Source organism: Paralichthys olivaceus, chromosome 10, assembly GCF_024713975.1.
Source record: "Paralichthys olivaceus isolate ysfri-2021 chromosome 10, ASM2471397v2, whole genome shotgun sequence".
Lineage (NCBI taxonomy): Eukaryota > Metazoa > Chordata > Actinopteri > Pleuronectiformes > Paralichthyidae > Paralichthys > Paralichthys olivaceus.
Window position 1 is genome coordinate 25,734,841 of NC_091102.1, and position 14,265 is coordinate 25,749,105.

The 14,265-nt window shown below is 40.3% G+C and overlaps 2 long non-coding RNA genes across 2 annotated transcripts; one reads left to right on the forward strand and one right to left on the reverse strand.

Moving 5' to 3' along the window:
* The first annotated feature begins 6,360 nt into the window (after positions 1-6,360).
* Positions 6,361-7,857, forward strand: LOC138411917 (uncharacterized). Its single transcript, XR_011244405.1, has 3 exons — positions 6,361-6,531; positions 7,068-7,123; positions 7,305-7,857. It is a non-coding gene; the product is annotated as an uncharacterized lncRNA (long non-coding RNA).
* A 4,468-nt stretch (positions 7,858-12,325) lies between these two features.
* Positions 12,326-14,106, reverse strand: LOC138411918 (uncharacterized). Its single transcript, XR_011244406.1, has 3 exons — positions 13,780-14,106; positions 13,188-13,243; positions 12,326-12,732 (listed from the first exon to the last, which is right to left on the reverse strand). It is a non-coding gene; the product is annotated as an uncharacterized lncRNA (long non-coding RNA).
* Positions 14,107-14,265: the final 159 nt, after the last annotated feature.

Sequence of the window (14,265 nt, forward strand, 5' to 3'; positions counted from 1 at the left end):
CTGCTCAAGGAGGCTTTTAAGCTGGAGAAGGAGCCTCTAGTGGACTGTGCTCATCGTACTCTCCAGCCGAAGCCAAAGCAGGGGAGCGCCCTCGCCCCATAATTGCTCGTCCACTCTATCATACAGACTGTGCGGACATATTGCACCGAGCCAGGGCCCAGCAACAGATCAAGATTGGAGAGTTGAGTTTCTCTGTCTTTCCCGACCAACCCCGAAGACGGCTCGTGCCTGAGCCGCCTTTAATGATGTCCGACGCTGGCTCCGCGAAATACCGGGGAGAAGGAGTTTAAATCAGCAGAGAAGGCCAGCGCATTCATCAGGTCGCTCAACACGTAAGAGAACCGAGAAGTGATACACACCGTTGAGGAAGCAGTGACACTTAATATTGACATTTATTACTTTTTTCAGTTAATCTGTTTCCTCTTATTTTCATAAACACACAGTATGTGGTTTTCAGTTTAACCTGGTCTTGATAGCTTGATAGTTATGCAAAAAGCCGTAAGTGTTCGTTTTAGGGATCTGACTCCTTGTGGAGTTAGCACTGGGTTCTCCATCATTTGGGGATGGGGTCGTTGTAAGTGCAGTTGGGAGGTGGGGGGTTGGTTCAGTGTGTTTTTTTGTTTTTTTTTCCTTATGCTTCCTTCCTTGGGGATCCAGTCTATTTCTATCTCTAGGAATTTAACATATGGCCACCAATACTACTACTTCTGATGTCCCACTTATTGGGTCCTCTGTGAGATTCTTGAGCTGGAATATTAAAGGCATGGGGAGTCCAATTAAGAGATCAAGGATATTTGCTCCTTTGAAACGTCTTAAAGCGGACTTAGTGTTTCAGCAGGAAACCCACATGCGCACTAAAGATCAGGTCAGACTTAAATTTCCCTGGGTTTCTGAGGTGTTTCACTCTTATTTCAACTCTAAGGCCAGGGGGGTTGCTATTTTAATTGGTAAGTCAATTCAGTGTTCAGCTTCTAAGGTGATATCAGACAAAAACGGCAGATACTTAATTGTTACAGGTACGCTATTCCATATTCCCATTTTATTAGTTAACATATATGCCCCCAATTTCGACGATCCACACTTTATGAATAAGCTATTTGAATGTCTTCCCTCATTGAACAACAGCCTCCTTATAATTGGCGGGGACATGAACTGTGTAATTGATCCCAACCTAGACCGCTCAAACCCATGAACTCTGACCCCTTCTTCAATGTCGAGGTCACTTTCAGATTTTGTGTCCAAGAACGGTTGCACTGATCCTTGGAGATTTTATAACCCTCGTTCCAAGGAATATTCCTTCTTTTCTCAGATGCATCAATCTTTCTCTCGGATTGATTATTATTTTATTGATGCTAAACTAATTCCCAAAGTACTGTCTGTTGATTATCATCCTATTGTTATTTCTGACCACGCCCCTCTTTCTTTAGATATTCAGTTCTCTTCACAACCCTGGTACTCAACACCTTGAAGGTTCAATACATTACACTTCTCAGATGATAAGTTCACCAAATTTATTACAACTAAAATTGATGATTATATCTCTCTAAATCAAAATGATATGGAACCAGTTTCATGTTCACTGCTGTGGGAATCATTAAAATCATACTTGCAGGGACAAATTCCTCTATAGAACTCTCTATCAATATCACCAAATTGGACCAACAACTCGCTACCTCCCCCTCTCCCAGTTTACTTAAACAGCATGTTGATTTACAGACTGAATTTGATCTCATCACCACTAGTGATGCAGAGCGACTTCTTTTACGATCACGCTCCACATATTATGAACATGGTGACAAGGCAAGTCGGCTCCTGGCTCATCAACTACGTCGCCAGGCAGCCTCACGTATGATCCCTCAGTTAAAAGATTCATCTGGCTCATTGCATAAGGATCCCGCCACCATTAATTCTGTCTTTCACTCATTCTATTCCTCTTTATATAAGTCTGAATCTCTACCTGACACCACTGAATTGAATTAATTCCTAGATAGCCTCAACTTTCCTGTGATAAGCTCAGATGCTGCTAAAAAACTTGACTCACCATTAACGTTAGAAGAAATCACTCTCGCTGTGAGAGGTATGCAGAATAAAAAAGCTCCTGGCCCTGATGGATTTCCAGTGGAATTTTTTAAGAGATTTCAGGATAAATTGTCCCCTTTACTACATGCTGTTTATAAGGAATCACTGGAACATGGCACTCTCCCTCCCACTTTAAGGCAAGCCTCCATAAGTCTCCTCTTAAAAAAAGATAAGGATCCGAATCTCTGCGGCTCATACAGACCTCTTTCATTAATAAATGTAGATGCTAAGATACTTGCTAAAGCTTTGGCCTATCGCCTATCGTCTCACATGAGCAAACTGGATTTGTTAAGGGGCGGCAGTTATTCTTTAATGTCCGAACACTCCTAAATATTATTTACTCTAAAACTGCCACAACAACACCCGAAGTAGTAATCTCGGTCGATGCTGAAATAGCATTCGATAGGGTTGAATGGGACTATGTATTTACTGTACTAAAGAAGTTTGGACTGGGGAATGGGTTCATTTCGTGGATACGTCTCCTTTACACATCTCCACAAGCAAAACTTTCCACTAATGGCATTCAGTCCAATTTTTTTTTACTCTAACCCGTGGCACCAGACAGGGGTGTCCCCTATCTCCTCTATTGTTCGCACTAGCTATAGAGCCCTTGTCAATCTTTCTGAGGTCCTCCTCCACTTTTACTGGGATCTCACGATTGGGCACAGAATTTAAGTTGTCACTTTATGCTGATGACTTATTGTTGTATGTCTCAGATCCTGTCCTTTCCATTCCGACAATTGTATCTGCTTTCCAGAGATTTGGATCATTCTAAGGCTATAAAGTGAATATTTCTAAAAGTGAATGCTATCCTATCAATGCTTCAGCATCACAGCTTACACAGTCAGATGTCCCTTTTAAAATTAGTCTTTCTGGCTTTAGGTATCTTGGGATCAGCGTAACCAGAACGTTAAACTCTCTTTTTTCTGCTAATTTCTCACCTTTAATGTCTAAAATTAAATCTGACCTCCTAAGATGGAAAAGCTTACCTCTCTCGTTAATTGGAAGAATTAACACAGTTAAAATGAACATTTTGCCCAAATTTCTATTTTTGTCCATTGTCTCCCACTTTTCCTGCCAAAGGAGTTTTTAAAACAATTGATCAAACTATTTCTGACTTCTTATGGTGTGTAAAGGCTCCCAGGATCCGCAAATCCACACTTCAGAGATGTAAATTCAATGGCGGATTGGCACTTCCGAATTTCTAACTGTATTATTGGGCGACACATATTCAAAAAATTTCAAATCAGTGAATCTGCCATGGTGTCACTTGGAGGCACAGTCATGTGTTTCATCCTCCTTACCTGCTCTACTTACCTCTTCTATTCCATCCAACCTCTCTGGCTTTACAAATAATCAAGTGGTTCACTCCACACTTAAAATTTGGTATCAGTTTAGGAAACACTTCAAATTTAAGTCAACATCTACATTAGCTCCTTTACTGAACAATCATTTATTTCAACCTCCGCTTACAGATTCAACCTTTCATGCATGGCATAATAAAGGCCTGAAATGTTTTGAAGATCTTTACAAGGATGGTATTTTTCGCTGCTTCACAGATCTCTCAGGAGAATTTCATCTCCCACCTTCTCATCTCTTTCGATAATTTCAAATTAGACACTGCGCTAAAGCTTTGTTTCCAGTTTTTCCCTTCTCGTCGCCGACTCTACTGTGGGAGGTGCTTTTAAACCACGATCCACTTCAAAAATCACTAATCTCTAAGGTTTATAATGAACTTCTGTCTTTTGATTGCTCACCAGTTACTAAAGTTAAGGCTGCCTGGGAAGATGAACTGGATCTAAACTTGGAGGATGACTGGTGGGACACTGCTCTTAAGAAAATGTACACAAGTTCATCCTGCGCTCGTCTCACACTTATACAGTTTAAAGTACTGTTTAGGGTCCACTTTTCTAAAGCTCGACTGTCGCAAATCTATCCCAGTCTCACTGACAAATGTGACAAATGTCATGCCTCATCCTGTAATTTAACCCATATGTTCTATTCTTGTCCACTACTCTCTCGCTTTTGTTTGAATTATTTTGACACCATGTCAAAAATACTTTCAGTGATTATAAAAGTCTCCCCCCATGTTGCTATATATCGGGCTCCCAGAGGACCATAGTTGGTTTACCTCTACTCAATTAGACATTTTAGCTTTTACTTCCTTACTGGCAAGACCTCCACTGGAAGTCGACTAAAGCTCCCTCTAGTACTCAGTGGCTTAACGACACCATGTCTTTTCTAAAGCTGGAAAAGATCGGATATTCAGTGAAAGGTACCTTTAACAAATTTTATGATAAGTGGCTTCCCTTTCTTACTTTCTTCCACTCTCTCCCTGCCCCCTAATTGACGGACCCCCCCCCCCCTCCTCTATTTTCTTTCTTTTACTTCTTCTTTTTTTTTTCTTTATACTGTGCAGCTCTAATACTTAATTATTACTTAATATAACTTTCAGTTATTTATTTATTTATCATTGTTATTATTATTTTCAATGAATTGTGTTATGTATTGTTCGCATGACCACGTTCATGTGATCCATAAATTAGGAAAAACATCCTAGGAGGTACACTATATATCTTACTCTTAACCCATCGTGATGCACAGTATTCTTTATGGTGTCAATATCTATATATTGTTAATTGTCATACAGAGATTGTGTGATACTCAATGTAAATTTGACATTGATTCCTGTTCTACTGTGCCTTACCTCCTAATAAATATATATATATATATAAAAAAAAGATTAAGGCAGATGGGTCAGATTTGTATAGATTTCAGAAAAGTTAATGCTGTCACCAAACCTGACTGTTATCCAATGCCTCGAATGGAGGACTGTATTGATCAGGTAGGAAGTGTTAAATTTGTCACTAAACTAGACCTTCTAAAAGGCTATTGGCAGGTACCACTAACAGCAAGAGCCAAAGATATTTCATCTTTTGTCACACCATAAGGGTTTTTCTCCTACTGTCAGGCTTCGCTTGACAAGGTGAGGGAAATGATCTGTTCTGCTCCTGATTTTGAAAAACCTTTTAAGATACAGGTGGATGTAAGTGAAATTGGTGCTGGGGCTGTCCTTTTGCAGGACAGGGAAGGGGGCATTGAACATCCTGTCTGCTTCTTTTCACGGAAGTTTAATTGTCACCAGTAAAACTGCTACTCTGGCCATATGAGAGTCCTGGGGTCCGTTCCATAAAGCAAGCTCAGAAAAGCGGTGCTTAATGTGAAACACCTGTCTTGAATAAGCCTAACAAATGAGATGAGGCTAAAGCGATTCCATAAAGGCGTTGCCACGTCCACGCAATCAAACTAATTCAAGACAGGTTCAGCTAGTCAGACTAATTGCGTGTGCACACCATTCATAAGCAGCCCATGAGGTCGAACACAGATCAACCGGATTCAAAATGGTAAAATGTAGTACAAAAGAGCGAGCGGCAATGTTCACTGCCTCAGAGCAGGCACATCGGTCTCATGCAGACCGGACTGACACTTTATGTGCACGAGTGCAGTCAACAGCTCCAATGACGTTTGGAAAAGCTATAAAAGTAAAATGAGACAGGTTTGCCCCAGGATTGTCTCCTAACATGAAGGTACAAATGTTTCATTTTATAATTAATGCTTGAACTTACCTGGACTCCATAAAAGGCCCCTTTGGTGGCACGAATTCCCCTGTGGCCGTGGAAAGTTAAAATTACATTGAGAATACTTTTTAAAGCCAAGTAGTCTACGCACACTATTGCTTTTCCAATATTTTCAGCATCCCCAACCGTGTACAAAAAAGTGCCACTGGCAAAAAAGCGAAGCACCACCTTGTGCTGTGCGCAAGGTGAGGGCCGATCAGTTGGCAGATATAGGAGATGCCATCTCTAGAGAATCTGTATCTCTCATATAAATGATTATCAGGAAAAGCCAACGGATCAGCCCTGTCTCTAAAGATGTGCTCCCGTTGCAGTGCCCTGCGTATTATAGCAGCTCCCTCATCCACAACCTCCTTAATCAGGGGACATGCCATGACTACCAGACAAATGGCATGGATTGGGGTTGCTTATATAGGCTGGACCTTGATTAGTTACAACAAAAAGGGAAACACCCCCTAAACACGTCTTAGTCATAGACTGTATATAAAGATGGACGTAGTGTCCGTGACGTCACCCGTTGGTTTCTGTAGAGTGAAAATGAGGCTCGTAGTGGGCGTTTCACCCGGCGCCATCTTGCTGGGGCCTGACTCCTCCTAGTTCCGGGCTAACCCATAAATGGGCAAAAAGGCGGCGCGTGAGTGGACGCTAGGCGGGCCGAGTGAAGACTGACAACCGAGCCACGCCCACAGAGCTTATCGTTTCCTGGTTAGCTCAGGCTAAGGAGCTAGGCTAAATGCTACCCGCGACTGCTAACCGGCTAGCACTGCGGTGTTGTTGCTCCGGGATGGTCGCGGTCGTAACATCGAACCGAACAGAGGTAAGTTACACTGAAACTTTAAAACAACAAAACCTATTGATTTATTTATTATTATAATCATACCACATATACTTACAAGCCTCAAGTGGTTTTTGATGTTATTGAGGTAATTTACTGTTTATTTAACACATCTAATGAAGTTTGAAGCAAGTTAACTAGCTTTAGTAAAGAGTTGTGTTTTGTCATTTGATTGTAATTTGAATAAGTTAATATTAATAAGCTGCATGTGATACAGACTTGTATAACCGCCATTACTATTACAACCTCTTTTTTTAGCCTGTTATGGATTCACAGTGAATTAGACCCAGTGCAGATGTGTAATTATATGACAGTTTAGATGTGATTATAATCTCCACACACCACTGTTGTAAACAGCGCTCATATTTATTATATATGTATCTGTTTTAACACTGCGAGAAGTTTAGGGACTTGAAGTGGACTGTTATCAACAGCACTGTGAGAGATTATCACCCTTGAATATTACAGATGTGGTAGAAAGACATTTTATATATTTATACAATGTTTATTTCTTTTAGTACATCAGTTTGGCTGAAATCTGTGGTGCTTCCACCTGCTGAACACAGAATAAACTGTAGGTACCCGTCTTGGCTGCTTAACACAGCTGATATTACATGTGTCAAAATTATTGTAATTATTGTATTGTACAGTATCTGTAAATAATCATGTTTCTCCTCTGTTACTTAATATCTACAGATGTGACAATGATTTTAGCATAAAACATCCTTTAACATGACTTTTTTCATTTCATAAAGCACTGCAACACCTGATGTCCTCAGAATCCACTGTGGCAGCAGCAACAAGGTGGAGATCGGCAGCTTCAGGCTGGTCAACATGATAATAATATTGAGTCAATTTCTATGTCCATTATGGTTGGTAAAATTAACACTATCACAACAATGTTCATCTTTTACTTTCTGATTTAATAAACCTTAGATAAAAAGTGTTGTCTTTTCTTTTTTGACATAAGAGACAGAACACGGTCAGCACAGCTGTGTCCCTCAGGTTCCTCCGTCCCTAATAAAATGACAGGAAACATAAAAGTATGGCATTATTGCAGAGATACGTGTTACTTTCAAACAAAGTCTGTGTCCTTATATTCTGTGGATATTTAAGAATGTATCTGAATATGGTTTGGGATTAAACAGTGTACTACAATGAATGTGCAGTATGGAGTTCTTTCACATTAAAAGTATTGCATATATAATGTAATGCATCATGTGCAATAATGTGCTTTAATTGTTAGTAAGTTATGAAAACAGGTCTATACCTGGTAGGTAAACTGTTCATTCATAAATAAAAGTTCAGCTCAATAAGTTTCACACTGCAGCAGCTGCACTAACGTTATTTCTGAAACAATAATCTAATAAAACATTAATACTGAAGTTACTCACAGTAACGTAGTCAAGCCAAATAGGTTTGGGAGCTGAACAACTTTACATAACGTTAAATATCTAACTTGATGATATTCACTAAACACACAGTCGCCTTCAGTTTAAAAGATTTATCACCATGAACTCTAACGCTCCTCTCTCCGCTGTGTGGACGCTTCATGTCGGGTTAATAACTCCCATCCCTCCCGTTAGCATCGCCGTTACTGCTGGTATCTTGCCTGGAGGTTAGCGGAGCTAAGCTAACCAGCCAGGTAACAATGATACCTGCTCATCACTACTGACACGTAAATCAAAGACAGTACTTTACTCACCACAGACACTGCAGCACAGACGTCTTCACTTCTCCATCAGGACATCAGCCGAACAACAGACGATGATATTCACATGTGAGTGAAAACTCCTCCACTGACTCCGCTCGTGCTCGGTGACGGGGATTAGCCTGTTAGCTCAGGTGAAGCCGAGTAGACCACAGGCTAACAGCCAGAGTGACGAGCTAACGGTGACGTCACGTGTCAATCAAGTGATAATTATTCATAATTTCAAACCTCTGTATTATCGAAACGAGCGAGTTAGAAAAAAATTCACCCCCCCCCCCCAGAGTTGTCATGGAGGAAGAACTTACTGATTGAGACTAAAACCGTTTTTTGAACCAGGCTGTAAACAGGTTTAATTCTGCTCTAAAGTCGGGCTTTTTAACATGGGAGTCAATGGGAATTGACTCCCTCTTGGAGCCAGCCTCAAGTGGCCACCCAGTGAACTGCAGTTATTTGCACTTCCGTATTGGCCTCAGCGCTCAGCCCGGGATGTTGCCGCTTGGTCTTAGTTTACTTTTTTAGGCCTTATTTTAATTGTAATATTGAATATTTTAATGTAACCAATACATGGCCTTTAAAACAGCGTTTCATGATGTATTTTATTTAATTTTTTTTTTTTCCCCTAATATTTTTATTAAGAGGTTAGGCACAGGACAGAAATCAGTGTCAAATTTTCATTGAGTACCACAATCTCAGCACGGCAAACAGGAATACACAGAGACATTAACACCGCAAAAACACTGCGCATCTTGATGGATCAAGAAAAGTATATACATTCTTCCTCTTGGGATGTTTTTCTTATTTTTTTTTGGACCACATGAACGTGGTCCAGTGAACAACACATTACACAACTCAAAAAAAACAAAAAACAAAACAACAACAACAACAATAATGAGAGATAACCGAAAATTATATTAAGTAACAATTAAGTATTAAAGCTAAACAATATAAATAAATTAAAAGGAGAAAAACAAACAAAAGGAAAAACAAAACAAAGCAAAAAAAAAAAAAAAAAAAAAAAAAGAATAAGTAAATGAATGAATAAAAAGGAAGAAGAAAGAGAGAAAAGAAAGAGAGAGAGAGGGGGGTCCGTCAATCAGGGGGCAGGGACTGGAGAGAGTGGAAGAATGTAAGAAAGGGAAGCCACTTGCTATAAAATTTGTTAGTACTACCTTTCACAGAATATCTGATCTTTTCCAGCTTTAAAAAAGACATGGTGTCGGTAAGCCACTGAGTAGTAGAAGGAGCTTTAGTCGACTTCCAGTGTAAAAGAAGGTGGCGTCTTGCCAGTAGGGAGGTAAAAGCTAAAGTGTCTAATTGGGTAGAGGTAAACTGATTATGGTTCTCTGGGAGCCCGAATATGGCAACATGGGGGGAGACTTTTATAACCACTGAAAGTATTTTTGACATGGTGTCAAAATAGTTCAGCCAAAAGCAAGAGAGTAGCGGACAAGAGTAGAACATATGGGTTAAATTGCAGGATGGGGCATGACATTTGTCACATTTGTCAGTAATACTGGGGTAGATTTGCAACAGTCGCGCTTTAGAAAAATGAACTCTAAACAGTACTTTAAACTGTATAAGTGTGAGACGAGCGCAGGATGAACTTGTGTGAATTTTCTTAAGAGCAGTGTCCCACCAGTCATCCTCCAAGTTTAGATCCAGTTCATCTTCCCAGGCAGCCCTAACTTTAGTAACTGGAGAGCAATCAAAAGACAGAAGTTCATTATAAACTTTAGAGATGAGTGATTTTTGAATTGGATCGTGGTTTAAAAGCACCTCCCATTGTAGGGTCGGCGGCGAGGAGGGAAAAACTGGGAACAAAGCTTTAGCGCAGTGTCTAATTTGAAAGTATCGAAAGAGATGAGAAGTTGGGAGATGAAATTCTCCTGAGAGATTTGTAAAGCTGCGAAAAATACCATCTTTGTAAAGATCTTTAAAACATTTCAGGCCTCTGTTATGCCATATGAGAAAGGTTGAATCTGTACGTGGAGGTTGAAATAAATGATTGTTCAGTAAAGGAGCTAAAGTAGATGTTGATTTGAATTTGAAGTGTTTCCTAAACTGATACCACATTTTAAGTTTGGAGTGAACCACTTGGTTATTTGTGAAGCCTGAGAGGTTGGATGGAATAGAAGAGGTAAGTAGAGCGGGTAAGGAGGATGAAACGCATGACTGTGCCTCCAAGAGGCACCATGGCAGATTCACTGACTTGAACCAAAATGAAATTTTTTGAATGTGTGTCGCCCAATAATACAGTTGGAAGTTTGGAAGTGCTAATCCGCCATTGAATTTACATCTCTAAAGTGTGGTTTTGCGGATCCTAGGAGCCTTTCCACACCATAAGAAGTCAGAAATAGTCTGCTTTGGCAGGAAAAGTGGGAGACAATGGAACAAAAAAAGAAATTTGGGCAGAATGTTCATTTTAACCGCATTAATTCTGCCAATTAACGAGAGAGGCAAGCTCTTCCATCTTTGGAGGTCAGCCTTAATTTTAGACATTAAAAGTGAGAAATTAGCAGAAAAAAGGGAGTTTAATGTTCTGGTTACGTTGATCCCGAGATACTTAAAGCCAGAAAGGCTCATTTTGAAAGGGACATCTGATTGTGTGAGCTGTGATGCTGAAGCATTTACAGGATAGCATTCGCTTTTAGAAGTATTCACTTTATAGCCTGAGAAAGAGCCAAATCTCTGGAAAGCAGATAAGATTGTGGGAATCGAAAGGACAGGATCTGAGACATACAACAATAAGTCATCAGCATAAAGTGACAATTTAAATTCTGTGCCCAATCGTGAAATACCAGTAAAAGTGGAGGAGGATCTCAGAAAGATCGTCAGGGGCTCTATAGCTAGCGCGAACAAGAGAGGAGATAGGGGACACCCCTGTCTGGTGCCACGGGTGAGAGTGAAAAAATTGGACTGAATACCATTAGTGGAAATGTTTGCTTGTGGTGATGTGTAAAGGAGACGTATCCACGAAATGAACCCATCACCCAGTCCAAACTTCTTTAGTACAGTAAATAAATAGTCCCATTCAACCAAGCGGCAACAGCGCTGAGGCCAATACGGAAGTGCAAATAACTGCAGTTCACTGGGTGGCCACTTGAGGCTGGCTCCAAGAGGGAGTCAATTCCCATTGACTCCCATGTTAAAAAGCCCGACTTTAGAGCAGAATTAAACGTGTTTACAGCCTGGTTCAAAAAACGGTTTTAGTCTCAATCAGTAAGTTCTTCCTCCATGACAACTCTGGGGGGGGTGAATTTTTTTCTAACTCGCTCGTTTTGATAATACAGAGGTTTGAAATTATGAATAATTATCACTTGATTGACACGTGACGTCACCGTTAGCTCGTCACTCTGGCTGTTAGCCTGCGGTCTGCTCGGCTTCACCTGAGCTAACAGGCTAATCCCCGTCACCGAGCACGAGTCTGTGGAGGAGTTTTCACTCACATGTGAATATCATCGTCTGTTGTTCGGCTGATTGTCCTGACGGAGAAGTGGAAGACGTCTGTGCTGCAGTGTCTGTGGTGAGTAAAGTACTGTCTTTGATTTACGTGTCAGTAGTGATGAGCAGTTATCATTGTTACCTGGCTGGTTAGCTTAGCTCCGCTAACCTCCAGGCAAGATACCAGCAGTAACGGCGATGCTAACGGGAGGGATGGGAGTTATTAACCCGACATGAAGCGTCCACACAGCGGAGAGAGGAGCGTTAGAGTTTATGGTGATAAATCTTTTAAACTGAAGGCGACTGTGTGTTTAGTGAATATCATCAAGTTAGATATCTAACGTTATGTAAAGTTGTTCAGCTCGCCAACCTATTTGGCTTGACTACGTTACTGTGAGTAACTTCAGTATTAATGTTTTATTAGATTATTGTTTCAGAAATAACGTTAGTGCAGCTGCTGCAGTGTGAAACTTATTGAGCTGAACTTTATTTATGAATGAACAGTTTACCTACCAGGTATAGACCTGTTTTCATAACTTACTAACAATTAAAGCACATTATTGCACATGATGCATTACATTATATATGCAATACTTTTAATGTGAAAGAACTCCATACTGCACATTCATTGTAGTACACTGTTTAATCCCAAACCATATTCAGATACATACTTAAATATCCACAGAATATAAGGACACAGACTTTGTTTGAAAGTAACACGTATCTCTGCAATAATACCATACTTTTATGTTTCCTGTCATTTTATTAGGGACGGAGGAACCTGAGGGACACAGCTGTGCTGACCGTGTTCTGTCTCTTATGTCAAAAAAGAAAAGACAACACTTTTTATCTAAGGTTTATTAAATCAGAAAGTAAAAGATGAACATTGTTGTGATAGTGTTAATTTTACCAACCATAATGGATATAGAAATTGACTCAATATTATTATCATGTTGACCAGCCTGAAGCTGCCGATCTCCACCATGTTGCTGCTGCCACAGTGGATTCTGAGGACATCAGGTGTTGCAGTGCTTCATGAAATGAAAAAAGTCATGTTAAAGGATGTTTTATGCTAAAATCATTGTCACATCTGTAGATATTAAGGAACAGAGGAGAAACATGATTATTTACAGATACTGTACAATACAATAATTACAATAATTTTGACACATGTAATATCAGCTGTGTTAAATGGTAAATGGTTGTATTTATATAGCGCTTTTCTAGTCTTGAAGACCACTCAAAGCGCTTTACACTACAGTATTCCATTCACCCATTCACACACACATTCATACAGTGCTTCTATAACTAGCACTTTTTTTTTTTGATGTTCTATTGGGCAGTTTTGGGGTTCAGTATCTTGCCCAAGGACACTTTGGCATGCAGATGGGAAGACTGGGGATCGAACTTCCGACCTTCTGGTTGGAGGACGACCGCTCTACCCCCTCAGCCACAGCCACCCACAGCAGCCAAGACGGGTACTTACAGTTTATTCTGTGTTCAGCAGGTGGAAGCACCACAGATTTCAGCCAAACTGATGTACTAAAAGAAATAAACATTGTATAAATACATAAAATGTCTTTCTACCACATCTGTAATATTCAAGGGTGATAATCTCTCACAGTGCTGTTGATAACAGTCTACTTCAAGTCCCTCAACTTCTCGCAGTGTTAAAACAGATACATATATAATAAATATGAGCACTGTTTACAACAGTGGTGTGTGGAGATTATAATCACATCTAAACTGTCATATAATTACACATCTGCACTGGGTCTAATTCACTGTGAATCCATAACAGGCTAAAAAAAGAGGTTGTAATAGTAATGGCGGTTATACAAGTCTGTATCACATGCAGCTTATTAATATTAACTTATTAAAATTACAATCAAATGACAAAACACAACTCTTTACTAAAGCTAGTTAACTTGCTTCAAACTTCATTAGATGTGTTAAATAAACGGTGAATTACCTCAATAACATCAAAAACCACTTGAGGCATGTAAGTATATGTGGTATGATTATAATAATAAATAAATCAATAGGTTTTGTTGTTGTAAAGTTTCAGTGTAACTTACCTCTGTTCGGTTCGATGTTACGACCGCGACCATCCCGGAGCAACAACACCGCAGTGCTAGCCGGTTAGCAGTCGCGGGTAGCATTTAGCCTAGCTCCTTAGCCTGAGCTAACCAGGAAACGATAAGCTCTGTGGGCGTGGCTCGGTTGTCAGTCTTCACTCGGCCCGCCTAGCGTCCACTCGCGCGCCGCCTTTTTGCCCATTTATGGGTTAGCCCGGAACTAGGAGGAGTCAGGCCCCGGCAAGATGGCGCCGGGTGAAACGCCCACTACGAGCCTCATTTTCGCTCTTCAGAAACCAACGGGTGACGTCACGGACACTACGTCCATCTTTATATACAGTCTATGCATTCAACCCTATCGAATGCTTTTTCAGCATCGACCGAGATCACTACCTCAGGTGTTGTTGTGGGAGGTTTAGAGTAAATAATATTTAGAAGTGTTCGGACGTTAAAGAATAACTGTCGCCCCTTAATAAATCCAGTTTG